A 13802-nucleotide genomic window follows, 5' to 3' on the forward strand; every position below is an offset into this window, starting at 1 on the left:
CCTGAAGGTGTAAGTGATTACTTCTTTACGAATCAATTGCTCTGTGTCCTGGTGGGTGACATAGTCCTGGTGATTAGCGTCAACATTCTTAGCAAGCAATGAAAGAAGATTTCACAATGACTCTGCTTCACAGGATGCAGGTGGGTCCAGGCATTGAGGCTGGTTGAGAGGCATAAAGTGGCTGAGAGGTGGTTGGGAAGAACTAAGATGAGGTGTGCCTCTGTGTGCTTTACTTAGAGGGTGTTGTATGATTAGAAGCCAGTAGTTAGAAATCCGGTTTGAAAAGCTGGGTCTGGTGTTTCAGAGAAAAAGGGTGATGAGGCCAGAGACATTTTTAGAAGCAGATTTTGGTAGATTCTTTTAACCTTTTAAAAAAAATATATGTATTTTTTTAATTAAGATGAGGTTTTCCTTTATTGCCCAGGCTAGTCTTGAACTCCTGGGCTCAAATAATCTTCTCACTTCAGCATCCTGAGTAGCTAAAATTATAGGCATACACGTCTGTGCCTGGCTTGGTAGGTTCTTTAAAAGGAGATTGATGCAAGAATAAAAGGTAGAAGAGTAAATACCATAAAAAGCCCATTGCAGAAGATGTGTGCTTCAGAGCCAGGGTAGAGTAATAAGACAAGTGAGGAGTGCCTTTATAAAACAGAACAACACTGGTGAAATGTGACTGTTTATGGTTTATAAATTACTGACTGGCAGTAAGAAATGTAGATTTAAGAATATACATACTATAGAAATTTCTCTAAAGAAATAACATGTTTTATCATTCTGTTAGCTGTGCGTGGTGATACATGTCTGTAGTCCCAGCTACTCGGAAGGCTGAGGCAGGGGAATCGCTTGAACCCGGGATGCGGAGGTTGCAGTGAGATGAGATCACGCCACTGTACTCCAGCCTGGCGACAGAGAGAGACTCTGTTTCAAAAAAAAAAAAAGGACATATTTTATAATTCTAAACTTACTGTTATTAAACAAAGTTAGAGGCTGCCAGCACTTTGGTTATGGTTGAATGCTAGGTAAGATTTTGGGATATGAAACATTTGACCATTCTGGACTAAATTGACATGCATCGGACCTCTCCAAAAGCCTTGTAAGAGGGTATAAAATCAGAGTTTTCTTAGCTTCCTGTAAGTGAAACCATCATTTCCTCTTACTAGGGTATCTTGCATGGTGATTAAGCAGGATAACAATTATGATGTGTTAAAGGTTGTGCAGGACTGGCTTTAGTGTGGACATAACTGTCTCTCATTCACTGGTGTGACTAGGGTAGGGATATTCTGGCTACATTCCCTCTCACTGACCCTACAGAGATGCTTTCCATTCCACATCTCTCAGCCATTTGGATCTATAGAGTGGTTTCAGATTGCGTTCCATCAGGCCTGGAATTCCCTGAAGGCACTTTAGGATCTGCCAATTTGGGTGTCAGGGAAGCCAAACAACTGGGCTCTGGGCCTCCTGACCCCGCTACAAGCAGAACAGCTCTCTTTTCTTGTGGAAGTCTTGGGACTTTTCATAAGATTCCCTTGAAAAGGGATGAAACATACAAAATCTGCTATCTGGGGAAGCAGGAAAAGAGAACGCTCTGTATGTGAACAACTAGCTGATGCCAGCCCTGGCCCTCCATCCATTTCTCTAGCTGCTGCACTTCTTATTAAAAGAGCTTTATTGAGATTACAATTCATCTGCCATACAGTTAACCCATTTAAATAGTATAATTCAGTGATTTTTAGTATAACCACAGAGCGTGCAACCATCACCACAATTTTAGGATTTTATCACCTCAAAAAGAAATGTCCTACCCATTAGCACTGACTCCCTATTTCCCCCCACACTTCCCCAGCTCTAGGCTGCCACCAGTCTACTTTCTGTTTCTATGGATTTCACTGTTCTGGATATTTCATATTAATAGAAAATATAAAATATGGTCTTTTATGACTGCTTTCTTTCATCTAGCATAAGGTTTTCAAGGTTTATCCATAGTGTAATGTGTAAGTAATTTCTTTTTGTTGCTGAATAATATGCTGTGTGGATATATTATACTTTATTTATCCATTCATTAATTGATGGATATTGGGTTCTCTTTTTTATTTCAAATTATACTGCTATGAACATTTATGTTCAAATTTTTGTGTTTTAGATTTTTATTTTTCTTGGGTATATACTTAGGAGTGGAATTGAAGGATCATATGGAAACTCTATGTTTAACATTTTGAGGAACTGCCAGCCTCTTCTCTTAAGTGGATGATATGTGTAGACTTGAAGCGGGCCTCCTTACCGCCTTCTTTGTACCTCAGTTTCGCCTTTTCCAGCCCTGCATCCTGTCCTTCACCTTGCTCCCTCCAGGGTTACTTTTCTAATCACCCTAGTGATTCTGTTACTTCGAATCACCCTAGTGATTCTGTTACTTCGAAATGAATGGAAACTGCCTAATATGCCATTTCGAGTTCTGCACTGTCTAGGCCCAGGCTATGTTTCTAATTTCATTTAATAGTAATTTCTAAGTTCTTGTGTAGATGTTTTGTTATACAAGCACTAGATACTTCGTTATACAAGTCCGTGATTATTAAACTTCTTTTTGTTATGGACCCCTTTGAAAATTTTCCAGTAGCCATACGTTTCTTGCTTCCTCAAAAAAAAAAACAACAAAAAAAAAATGCATGTATAATTGTGCTGACACAACAAACCTGGCGTGCAAGTTCAGAGAGTTTATGATTGCTCTGACACCATTAGCAAACCATGAAGTTCACCACCCCATTGCCTGGGCACAATCTGAGTATTCTGTCTTTGTTCATACTACTCTCTCACCCCTCTCCCTTTTCTCCTGCCTTCTTCCTTCCTGCCGATTGCCTAATGAGAAATTTCCCTGCTTCTTAGAGTGTCTTTCAGAGAACCTGGAAAGGAAAGTGGTTTGGCTCCTTTTTCCACCATTGCTGCTCAGCGGTTGTTTACGCAGGCCTGCAGCAGGGCCCTGAGGGAATTGAACAGAGAGGGCTAGCCTCTGTGAGAACTAGATGGTGAGCGCCGTGAAGACAGAGACTCTTGTTGGAATTGTCTTGAGCTGTGTGTTTTGTGTATCTAGAGTAGAGCCTGGCACATAGTAGGGATTCACTAAGTAGTCACTGAAAGAATGGGTAGGGAAAGGAACTGGGTCTGGAACCATCAGCTTTCTGGAATGGAAGAAGCTGTATAGTAGGGCCCATGAGTAATGAGAGACACATATGTAGATACTAGATGTTGGTTATTAGGAATGGAACAAGAGATTAGAAGAGAGTTTCTACAACAGATTAAGAGGATGTATTAGTTGTCTATTGCTGCTGTAACAAATTACCACAAACTTAGTGGTTTAAAACCACACAAATTTATTCTTTGCAATTCTGAAGGTGGGAAATCTGAAATCAGTTTCACTGGGCTAAAGTCACAGAGTCACTAGGCTGTTTCCTTCTGGAGACTCTAGGGGATAATCTGTTTTCTTGCTTTTTCCAACTTCTAGAAGTTATTTTCGTATCTTGGCTTATGACTTTCTTCTGTCTTCAAAGCCTACTATGTACTATCTTCTCTCCGACTTCTGCTTTTCTTCTGACTCTTATCCTCCTGCCTCCCTCTTATAAGGACCTCTGTGATTACTTTAAGCCCACCTGGATAATCCAGGATGATTTTCCCATCTCAGTATCATTATCACATCTGTAAAATCACCTTTACCATGTAAGATAACATATTCACAGGACATGGACATTTTTAAGATGATGGACATAAGTAATGGCCATGTACATGGCCATAATTTAGCCTGCCACAGAGGGCCTCTAAAAATAAACATGGCACCCTTTGTGTTTTTGCCAAGTGTGCCTGTGCCTTGCTCAGGGCTTCTTAATTGCAGCGTGACTTCTTTCTCACAGTGATTATGCCAAGGCCAAGAACAGTGTTTGCATGTAAGGAAATGTTCCACCACTTCTCAGTTGCTGAGAACTGTTAGTTGTCCCTGGTTCATTTCTCTCCCACGTGTAACACAGTGACTGGGGAGGTACCAACACAGAGGACTTAAAAACATCTGCGCTGCATCCTCCTTTAATTTTGTCATTGATAAATACCTACTAAATTTTAAAAGTTGATGAGAAAGTGTTTACCTGTGATTCTGAGCAGATCTGGTGTATGGTAGGATTGTTACACCTGCCCACCAGACTTAATAGAAATACGGTATAGGAATGAGGCTTGCTGTCCTTCATGAATTAGAATATGAAGAAAGCCTGCTGGCATTATTTAAAAGACCTGAAAATTCTATGAATTCATATAGAAGGGAAAGGCATTTTGTTGCACTTTAAATGACAATTAATGTTAATGAGCATGTACTGTGTGCCAAACCATGTTCTAAGCACTTAACATGTTTTAGTTCATTTAGTCAGCATGAGAACCTAATGAGATGATACCATTATATTCCCATTTTGCAAATAAGGAAATAGAGGCATGATGTGGGGACATAAAATTGCCTAAGGGTGCATGGCTAATAAAAGAGGGAGCCAGGATTTGAACCCAGGTGGTTTGGCTCCAGAGCTTGCACTTGCAACCAATACCCTGCTAACATTTTCCGAAGAGGTGATGTGCATAGTACATAATTAGCCTTGCTAGTGCTCCAGTATGTATAGTGTGGCAGTCTGTGAAATGGAATTTATCTGGAAGTGTATTCACTTATATATATTATTATAGAGTTTACTCATGAGGTAACAGATCCCATCTCACCAATATCGAAGGGAAAGGAAAACACAAAGGTTGGGAAAAAGAGAAGGTGGAAAGCCTGGTCTTTGGTGTTGAGGAGGTGATTTGGAAACTTCATAAGCACCCTTTCCTTCTTTTCATTCTTTTATTCTCACTATCTTTGATTTACAAGACCTTTTCTTCCTGGCATGCTTCCTTTTTCTCTTGGTTGCCAGTGGTTTCTTGGGCTGATTACTGTCTGTAGCAGGACTGGAGGTTGACCCTGTCTTCTCCACTCGTTTATTTGTTTTGTTTTAATAAATGAATAAATGGAAATTTATCATTTCCAAATCTACTTAAAATCAGGGCAAGGACTTGTTTACCCCATACATCTTATTATTCTGATGCTTGCTAATAATCCATGCTAATAATATTTAAAAAGAAAAGATTTTAAAGACTTTGATTAAAGTTGAAGGGGAGGGTTGTGTGAAAGGGGTAAACTGGAGTCAGCTGCTTCATAAGCTGGAGCAGGATTGGAAAATATCAGAGAGGAAATGAAATTCTATTTTCCTCGTGTAGGCAAGCATCATTTTTCTTAGGATATTATGGCTTAGGAAATTGACCTCTAGAGTTTTTCAGAATTCTGTTTCCTGGTTCTTTTTTTTTTTTTTTTTTTTTTTTTTTTTTTTTTTTTTAACGAAACTGATGAAACCACAGAAAGCATGTCTTCTTTTCAGGAAGATAGCTTTTTTGGGTGGGGTGGGGTGGGGGGACATGTTTAATAAGAGATACAAGGATTTGAGGCTCACTTTAAAGGTTATTTTTACCATTGGCTGAATTTGGATTTGAAATATCATGGGCACTCCCTAAAAAGGAATTGAAAATAGTGCCCAAAGAGAAATGTGTTCTTTCCTGTACTGATTTTTATCCCAGAATGACCAGTCCACAATAGGAAAGGGGGCTTCGGCATGCAAAGGCTTTCCAAGCAGCAACTAAGAATTCACATTCTCCCAGTTTGTTTATAATTTATTATTTATACCCCAACTGCATCCATAAAAGGCTGAAGGAAACTTACAATAAAATACATGTACTCAGTGAGGCTGTTTAAGTGGGATACAGAAAACAAGGCAGGGTGAAGAGAGCAAGCATGTCTAACCACTTCTGGTAGAGTTACTGTGAGTGAGGATTAAACAACAATACCCTTCCAGGCAGCCACAATGAAAAGATCACATAACTGGTTTTATAGCAATCGTATCCTAAAAAGAAATGTTCCTTAGAAGTCAGAAACCTTGCCTAGGGTTTGAGTTTTCAAGAATTTTTGCCAGGCAATGGATTAGCAAAACTATTCTTGAAGATACAATCTCTGCATGGAGGATGCTGTGTAAGGAGTGTAAACTTCCACGTGCGATATTTGCCAACCCGATTCTGACAGCTGGGGAAGCTGGCCTCTCCGCAGAGCTTACCTCATCAGAAGTGATAATTTAATGTGGTTGTTAAATCATGCCTGGTAGATACTTGCTTCGTGTTTTTTTTCTCATTGTTCTCCTTGGAAGAAGGCACTTTAATGGTGGGGCAAGGAGGGATAATAGGTACTTAGTATTGATTCATTCAACACATCTATTGAGTGTTTACTCTTTGTTAGGCACTGGAGATTCCAGGGTGAACAAGCATACTTGTCTGTGTCTTCATGGTCATATATAAAATTAGAGGCAGTTTTTATTAGATGGAAATTAATAGGAAATTGAAAAATTCTCCATCATAACCCAGAGCATCTCAGGCCCATGCATTCACAGACTCTTTTCTAAGAATGTTTTGATAGGAGTGCTGGCATATGTTTTCTGTCATTCATTATCCCTATTTCTGAAGAGTGTTATCCTCATGTCTGGGAGAAATTAAAATATGGATGAATGCATTTGAATAGCACTGAAACAAAAGAATCAAGTACTCAGGTTACCATGGGAACAAGTTCCTTTTTCTCCACATTATTTCTATGAAGCAAGTTCAGACGATAAATACTTGAAATTGTCATTTTTAGGCAAAAACTCAGTCTTAATGGTATTAAAATTTCAAGGTCTTTTTTATACTGTTTTCCCATATTTGTATGGTCCTGTATATATTCCTTCTAGCAAATACATTATCAGCGAGAGGAAGGACTTAGTAAGTTGGAGCCCTAACTAATAGGGAAGTGTTGAAGGACACGTGGTTTTGTAGTCTCTCTTTGCCTCTCCCTCCCCTGGCCTCCAGCTCCCCTCTCCTTTGGGATTTGCCAGGTGCCTTGAACTGAAGGTGCCTGTGCAGAGCTGGATTTCAACCTAAGCAGGCTCTGTGTTGTGTGGTATTAAGGCTAAGAAAACCCTTTGATTCAAAGTCCTGAAAATACCCTTAGCTTTTGTCTTTTACCTCATTCTCTTCTGCCATACATCCAGGCTGATCTTAAAGGTTTAATAGGATGATAGGAATTGTCTAACCAAAATTATTCTAGAGATTTTAAGGATCAAATAGTAGCTATCAGAATGGGAATGAGAGCTACCAGAGCATTTTTGTTTAGAATTTTTTTTCCCCCTCACATCTCAAACCACTTTTAATTTCTTATCCTCTTATTATCAATCCAGAGATAAAATTTCAGAAGAAAAGGATAAAATAAAATGTGAGAAGACATATAGTCTACTGGAAAGGAAATCTCCTGAGACCTTTACCAGATCAGGGTGTAGGTAGGATATTTTCTGATTGAGCAGCAACTGTCCTATAGTTTAGTGGAATTAACAGATTCCCTATCACTGTTAGTCTGGTGAAGGACTCATAGATGAGCTTCATCTTCTTCAGCATTGATTTTGATTTATTGTTAATGGCTGCCTGGAGTGCAAACTCTGCATGTAGGCAGAGTGCCAGACAGTTACTGATGCCTGCCATGGGTTAGTGGTGGTGTGCTTGCCATGCTTTTACTCTCTCTGATCTAGTATATCAAAAGAAACTGATATTGATCTTCAATGTCAATGTGACCACCAAAAAAAGTCCAAATAAAGAAGCCCCAGATCTCACTTACCGGCAGGAGAATATAAGTTCATCTCGGCAGAGTACAGAATGTTCTGTATTAGGAAAGTATTTCCAGCAGCACATACTTTGCTGCCACTTATCTGGAATATTTCTTTGTTTAGTGAAGATATTTTATTAAGTAACAGCAACTTAGACATGTGAAACCTGCCTGGTATGTTACAAGTCTCCAGCCTAAGTGAATATGACCCTCTCTGGTGGGATACTGCAGCCATTTAGATTGACAGCTCATTTAAGTGAGGGAGACGTCTAGGAATGGTTTGAGTTTGCTCTAGGCAGATGGATATTAATGAAGAAAAAGTACCTTGAAAGGATGCCATTCTTAGGAGGACACAGGACAGCAGCATTGATTATAACCAGACCTCCTTTTTTTCTGTGTTTCCAGAGCTAGAGCACTGAGTGTTGAGCTTGTTAGCCTCTCTGGCATCCTTCTAAATAGGATAAAGGAGGGGCTGGTCTGGCAGCTTTTTCCAGAAAACGCAGCTGGCGTTGAACAAATTCATACTGGACTGGGTCTCACTTCAGTAATCTTAATTGAAGAATTGTAAAGGCTTGTGCTAAGAGTTCGTGTCTTCATTGGTGGCCCTTCCTGTACGTACAGTTCTGGGAAGCCAACTTGTGGTCAATTAAATGTATGTTGACTTATTAGTGAGAAAAGCAAGGTAGAGACTGACCCAATTTGTGGGTATTACTTTCCTAGCAAAATAACAATAGAACAAATTTTTTTTATGTTTCACCTTTATAATTTTCTATTTAAAACAATAAATTTGATTTGTTTATATATTCACTTATTAAATATTTGACTGTCTCCTATATTCCAGGTACTATGGCCAGGTCTGAGGTGTATGTGTGTGTATGTATACATGTATGTATAGTAGTGAACACAACAGACATGGCCCCATCCTCTAGACCTTGCTAAGAGAGACAAAAGTAAACAAAAATTATAAAAGAATTAATTGCCATCATAGCAGGTACACTGAAGAAAAAGCATGGGGGTTTATGAAGTCATAGAACAAGAGAGCTTAACCTATCCTGGTAGGGTCAGGGAAAGCTTCCTAGAGGAGATGAAGTTTAATCTGATACATGAAGGATAAGTGGGGTTCATGAGGCAAAAAGGGCATCGAGAATAGGAGGGTCAAAATGAATAACCCCCAGAGAGCTTCACAGGGTACCCATAAGCCGATATTTGATCACACTGTGTCAGCCAGGACCAGAGCATATTGCTGGCTGTGGTTCTCCTGATATCTTTCTTGGCGGCTGCACCTAATATGGTTGCTGACCCTTCTGTTGTCTGCACAGCTTGTCATGGCATAAATCTTACTGTGAATGTCTGCACTTCGTTGATTTGTGTAGTTTATTTACTGAGGCCATTCAACATTAGTCTTCTTGGAAAATGACCTTTTTCTTTTCAGTTCCAGCTGTTACTCTTCTTGCTGGATGTCTTGGTTGAGAGTTGGCCAGTAGCAACAGGTGGGCAAGATCAGCTCGCTGCTGAGAGCCGAGGCAGCAGGTGTGTTGGGTCAAGCACAGGGTCTGGCTCTGGTTTCAAACCGAGTTGTGACATAAGCACTCTTTGCCTTGGTTTTCTTATCCGTAAAATGGGTATAATGACCATCTCATAAAGCAGGCTAGAGGATTAAATGAAATGTGACAGTGTATGGGAAACACACAGCCGTGGGCCTGGCACTGTGAATAGCGGTCATATTTATCAAGTGTTTGCTACTTGACATCCGCCAAAGTCTGTTGTTCTGTGCTAGACACATGAGAGAAGATTTTGTTGGTGGACTAATTAAAACAAGGTTGTTGTTTTTTTGTCTATATTAAATGAGTTTTAATCTCCTTTATGGATTGGTGAGCTCTACTGTACAGTCTTTTCAAGAGCTATCAGGAATGCTCATATTTGACATGCCAATTACATTACCAGTTGTGCTTTGAGAAGGCTGTCAGTAATGGTATGAGGAGCATCGATACATCACATCTGTAGGTCTTTCCTACCTACTACACAAGGGCGAAAGTGAACCTAACAAAAGTACATGTGCTGAGTGTATCAGAAGCGGCTACCCCACTGTTGGTTTTGCTTTTTCCTCAAAAATCACTGCCATATTTAAGATCATCACATACTAAAGCAACCACAAATAGCCTAAAGAATATACAATCCCTGCAGTTTTTAAAAACATACAGAAGAAAGGTTACCAGACCATAAGCAAGCTCCATATCAGGCTCTTTTTTCAAACATGGGTTTAGTTGAATCATCCTGAACCTCCTGGGATGTTGACCTTATATCTTTGGTAGGACCATTACCTGCACAATTGAGAAGCTCACCTGGGCAGACTACAGTCATTTAAAGTGCTCGTTTGAAGTATGGGTGTGATTTTGCTGGTGATGGTGAGTTAACAGTCAAACAGGGCTAACTCATGTTTCTGGTAAGGAGGGATATTTCTAGGCAGCTTTTCCTGGTCCACAGAAGGTTTCTCTTTAGTGGTGAGATTGGAAAAGTTTTAGGGGAAGAAAAAAGATAAAGGTTGTGTAACATGATTGAAATAAAACATGAACATCTTGGTAATATTACAAAGAGGAAATAATGAAAGTATTATCCTAGAAAAAAATTCATAAAACTGAAATATGTATTTCCATTAAAAAGTCCTCTTAGTAAGCCAAATTATTTCATTCAGATTTCATCCAGGGAACCAGAATGCTTTTACTTTTGCTTCAGATTTGATTTGATTCACCACCATTCTTGGTTACTGAAATCATTCCTCATTTTTTAGTAATATTTTCTTGGTCTTTTTATAGCTACCTTGCTTAGTAAAGTATACAAATTTCCCAAAATAACCAATAGATCATTTAACATAGAAAGCTTTAAATTCTGTCTCAATTATGTCAATGTAAAAATAAAAGATGGGTGGTTCGGTTTATATTGAAGTAGGTAGCATAAACAGATATTTAATTGGTACCTTATTTTTAATATTGTACTTTGGCAAACCTTTTACAGTGATAAAGGAAATTTTCCTTTTCATTGAGAAAAGCCAGGTTACTGTTGTTTTTGGTTACATAGTCACATTCCTTCAGGCTGGTAACAGTGTAAGCTAAAGACAAGAAATTGTACGAGATATTTGCCTCAAGATAGTTATATCCTAGAATTATATGATAATGGCCTTATGAATGGTTTCTTCTTTTTTCAATTTTCTTTGAACAATTTTCTTTACATTTGCATTACAAAACAGTTGGAATTAAATGACAAATATTCCACATTTATATGAAAACCAGCTAGAAATCAAGTAGTGTTAGCTATATAGTACCTAGAATTCCAGTTCCTCTGAAATCTCACAGATGTGTATTTTTAGCTGTCCATTACACATCTCTAAGACAAAATTAAATGGTGCTCTTCCTGCTGCTTCTCCCTCTTCCTAAATCTCTGTCTTCGTTAAAGGTTTAAGAACACACTTTATTGCCAGGTGGAAACCTTGACCAGAAATCTCAGCATCTTCCTTGACTTCACATCTAACGACTTTCTTGAATCTATTAATTTTCTCTCCAGATTGTTTCCCTACTCTGTGTCCTCTCTTGATTTCCCACTGCCAGGCTTTATTGTCAGCTTGTCCATATTAGCCACCTAACTGGCCTGCTTGTCATCTGTCCCTCCCTACTAGTAATCCATCCTTGCTCTGCTCCAGTTTTCTCAGATTGAGTGATTTATTGGCTTCCACATCTCCAGTGGTTTCTTATCGTCTTCAGATTAATCCTAAACTTCCCGGCACACAGTATAACCTTTGCAATGGAGCTCAGACCTGCTCTGCAGTCTTCTCCCTGTGCCCTTGTTCCTCCTGGAGTCTATAGCTCAGCTCTACTGAACTTCCCAGTTTCCCCAACCAGACCCATGTTGCTTCCTCTGCCTGTTGTGCTTCGTTCCCCTGCTCCTGTCGTCATCCTTGGCACTGATGAGCCAGCTTACACGTTTCCTCACCTGTGTTGACCACGAAAGCGGTCGCTCTGCCTTCTAAAGAGGCCTCTTTATTTTTATCACCACTTCCTGACACCAATGTGTGAGGTGTTTTTCTTTATACCAACCAATTATTCAACTCTCAAGACACCAATTGTGTGTCCTACAGTTCCAGTCCTAAAATTTCAATTCTGACGTTAACCACCGTGAGTTCACATCAGAATCCATAGCTTTAAGGTTTCAGTCCCGCAAGACTGCCTTCATTTAAGATGGCAGATGCAAGTATTGGGTCTCCAGGTAACCCACACCTCTCTCCTACTTGGCTACAAAGTTGTGGGGGCGTTCTCCTCTTTCAGGCCCTGATAAATTGCTAAAATGACTCACAGAACTCAGGAAGGTACTCTACAATTTCTGGTTTATTGTATAGGGTACAACTCAAGAACAGCCAAATGCAAGGATTGTTATAGGACAAGGCTGGATTGGGTGCAGGTACTGCAGACCTCCTCATCCCTCTCAAGGGCCTGTTACCCTCCCAGCACCTCAAGGTGTTCATCATCTCTCCCTAACCCCATCAGTTGAGGGTTATTGTGGAGGTTCATTATATAGACTTGATTGATTAAATCATTGTTCCTTGGCAATTGAACTCAAACTCTTCTCTTCTGACTGGAGGTGGCCAGGCATGACTGAAAGTTCCAACCCTCCAGTCATGTCTTGGTCTTTCTGTTGACCAGAGTCATGCTGTAGCCAAGGATCCCCAGCTACCAGTCATCTCACTGGCATACAAAAGACTATCCTATCACTCTAGAGGTTCCAGGCATTTCAGGAGCTGTGTTCCAAGAACCAGGGATGAAGAACAAATGTTTATTTTTATTATACCTCACCTCTTTATAGATCCTGTATTGTAATTGGCTGCATGCCTCCCATCACACCACTGTGAGTGTTGGGAGGGAAGGGATCATTTCTTAACTAAATTTTGTTTAGTGAACTAACCTCTCCTTTACATATAATTCAGCTTCTTCTATTTTGGTTCAGGTATTATGCTACTATTTCTCTGCACACACACACACACACACACACACACACACACATCTATACACACACAGATACCCACACTGCCACACCCACACACCCACACTGCCACACCCACACACATACTATTATTGGCACAGTGTGATTAAAATTCCACTGATAGAGATATACCCAGAGACTTGAAAACAGACACACAAACAGATATTTGTATGCAGATGTTCACAGCAGCATTATTTCAGGTAGCCAAAAAGTGGAAACTACCCAAGTCTCCATCAGCAAATGAATGGATAAACAATGGCTATCTATATGACATATGTAATTATATATATCATATGTATGTGCATAGATATATACACTTGTATCCGTATACCTATTTAGGTGACCCTAAATTGCTATCTATTTGTACACTAAATCTGGTAACCCTGGCCGGGTGTGGTGGCTCACGTCTGTAATCCCAACACTTTGGGAGACCAAGGCAGGCAGATCACTTGAGGTAAGGAGTTTGAGACTAACCTGGCCAATATGGTGAAACCCCATCTCTGCTAAAAAAATACAAAAATTAGCCAGGCATGGTGGTACATGCCTGTAATCCCAGCTGCTCAGGAGGCTGAGGCAGGAGAATTGCCTAATTCCAGGAGGCAGAGGTTGCCTTGACCTGAGATCATGCAACTGTACTCTAGCCTGGGTGACAGAGTGAGGCTCTTTTGGAAAGAAGGAAAGAAAAAAAGAGAAAAGAGAGAAGAGAGGAGAGAGAGAGAGAAAGAGAAAGAGAAGAGAGAGAAAGAAGGAAAGAAGGAGAGGAGAGGGAGGAAGGGAAGGGAAAAAGGGAAGGGGAAGGGAGGGGAGGGAAGGGAGACCCTACATTGCAATCTGAATAAATTAGGGAGAAATTTAAATGCCATGCATACTATTAGATTTAAAATAATGTGATTGTTTTTATTTTGAGAGGAAAAAACATAGCATTAGATTTGTTTCAGACTTTTTTTTTTTTGAGATGAAGTCTCATTCTTTTTTTTTTTTTTTTTTTTTTTGAGGCGGAGTTTCACTCTTGTTACCCAGGCTGGAGTGCAATGGCGCGATCTCGGCTCACCGC

The 13802-nt window shown here is 39.8% G+C and overlaps 1 protein-coding gene across 1 annotated transcript in view; it reads left to right on the forward strand.

The window, feature by feature from the left end:
* Window positions 1-13802, forward strand: part of ARHGEF26 (Rho guanine nucleotide exchange factor 26) — a 133549-nt gene that overhangs the window by 55468 nt on the left and 64279 nt on the right. The window lies entirely within an intron of this gene.

The sequence above is a fragment of the Aotus nancymaae genome, unplaced genomic scaffold (genome assembly GCF_030222135.1).
Source record: "Aotus nancymaae isolate 86718 unplaced genomic scaffold, 86718_ANA_hifiasm-v0.15.2.pri h1tg000019l, whole genome shotgun sequence".
Taxonomy (NCBI): Eukaryota; Metazoa; Chordata; class Mammalia; order Primates; family Aotidae; genus Aotus; species Aotus nancymaae.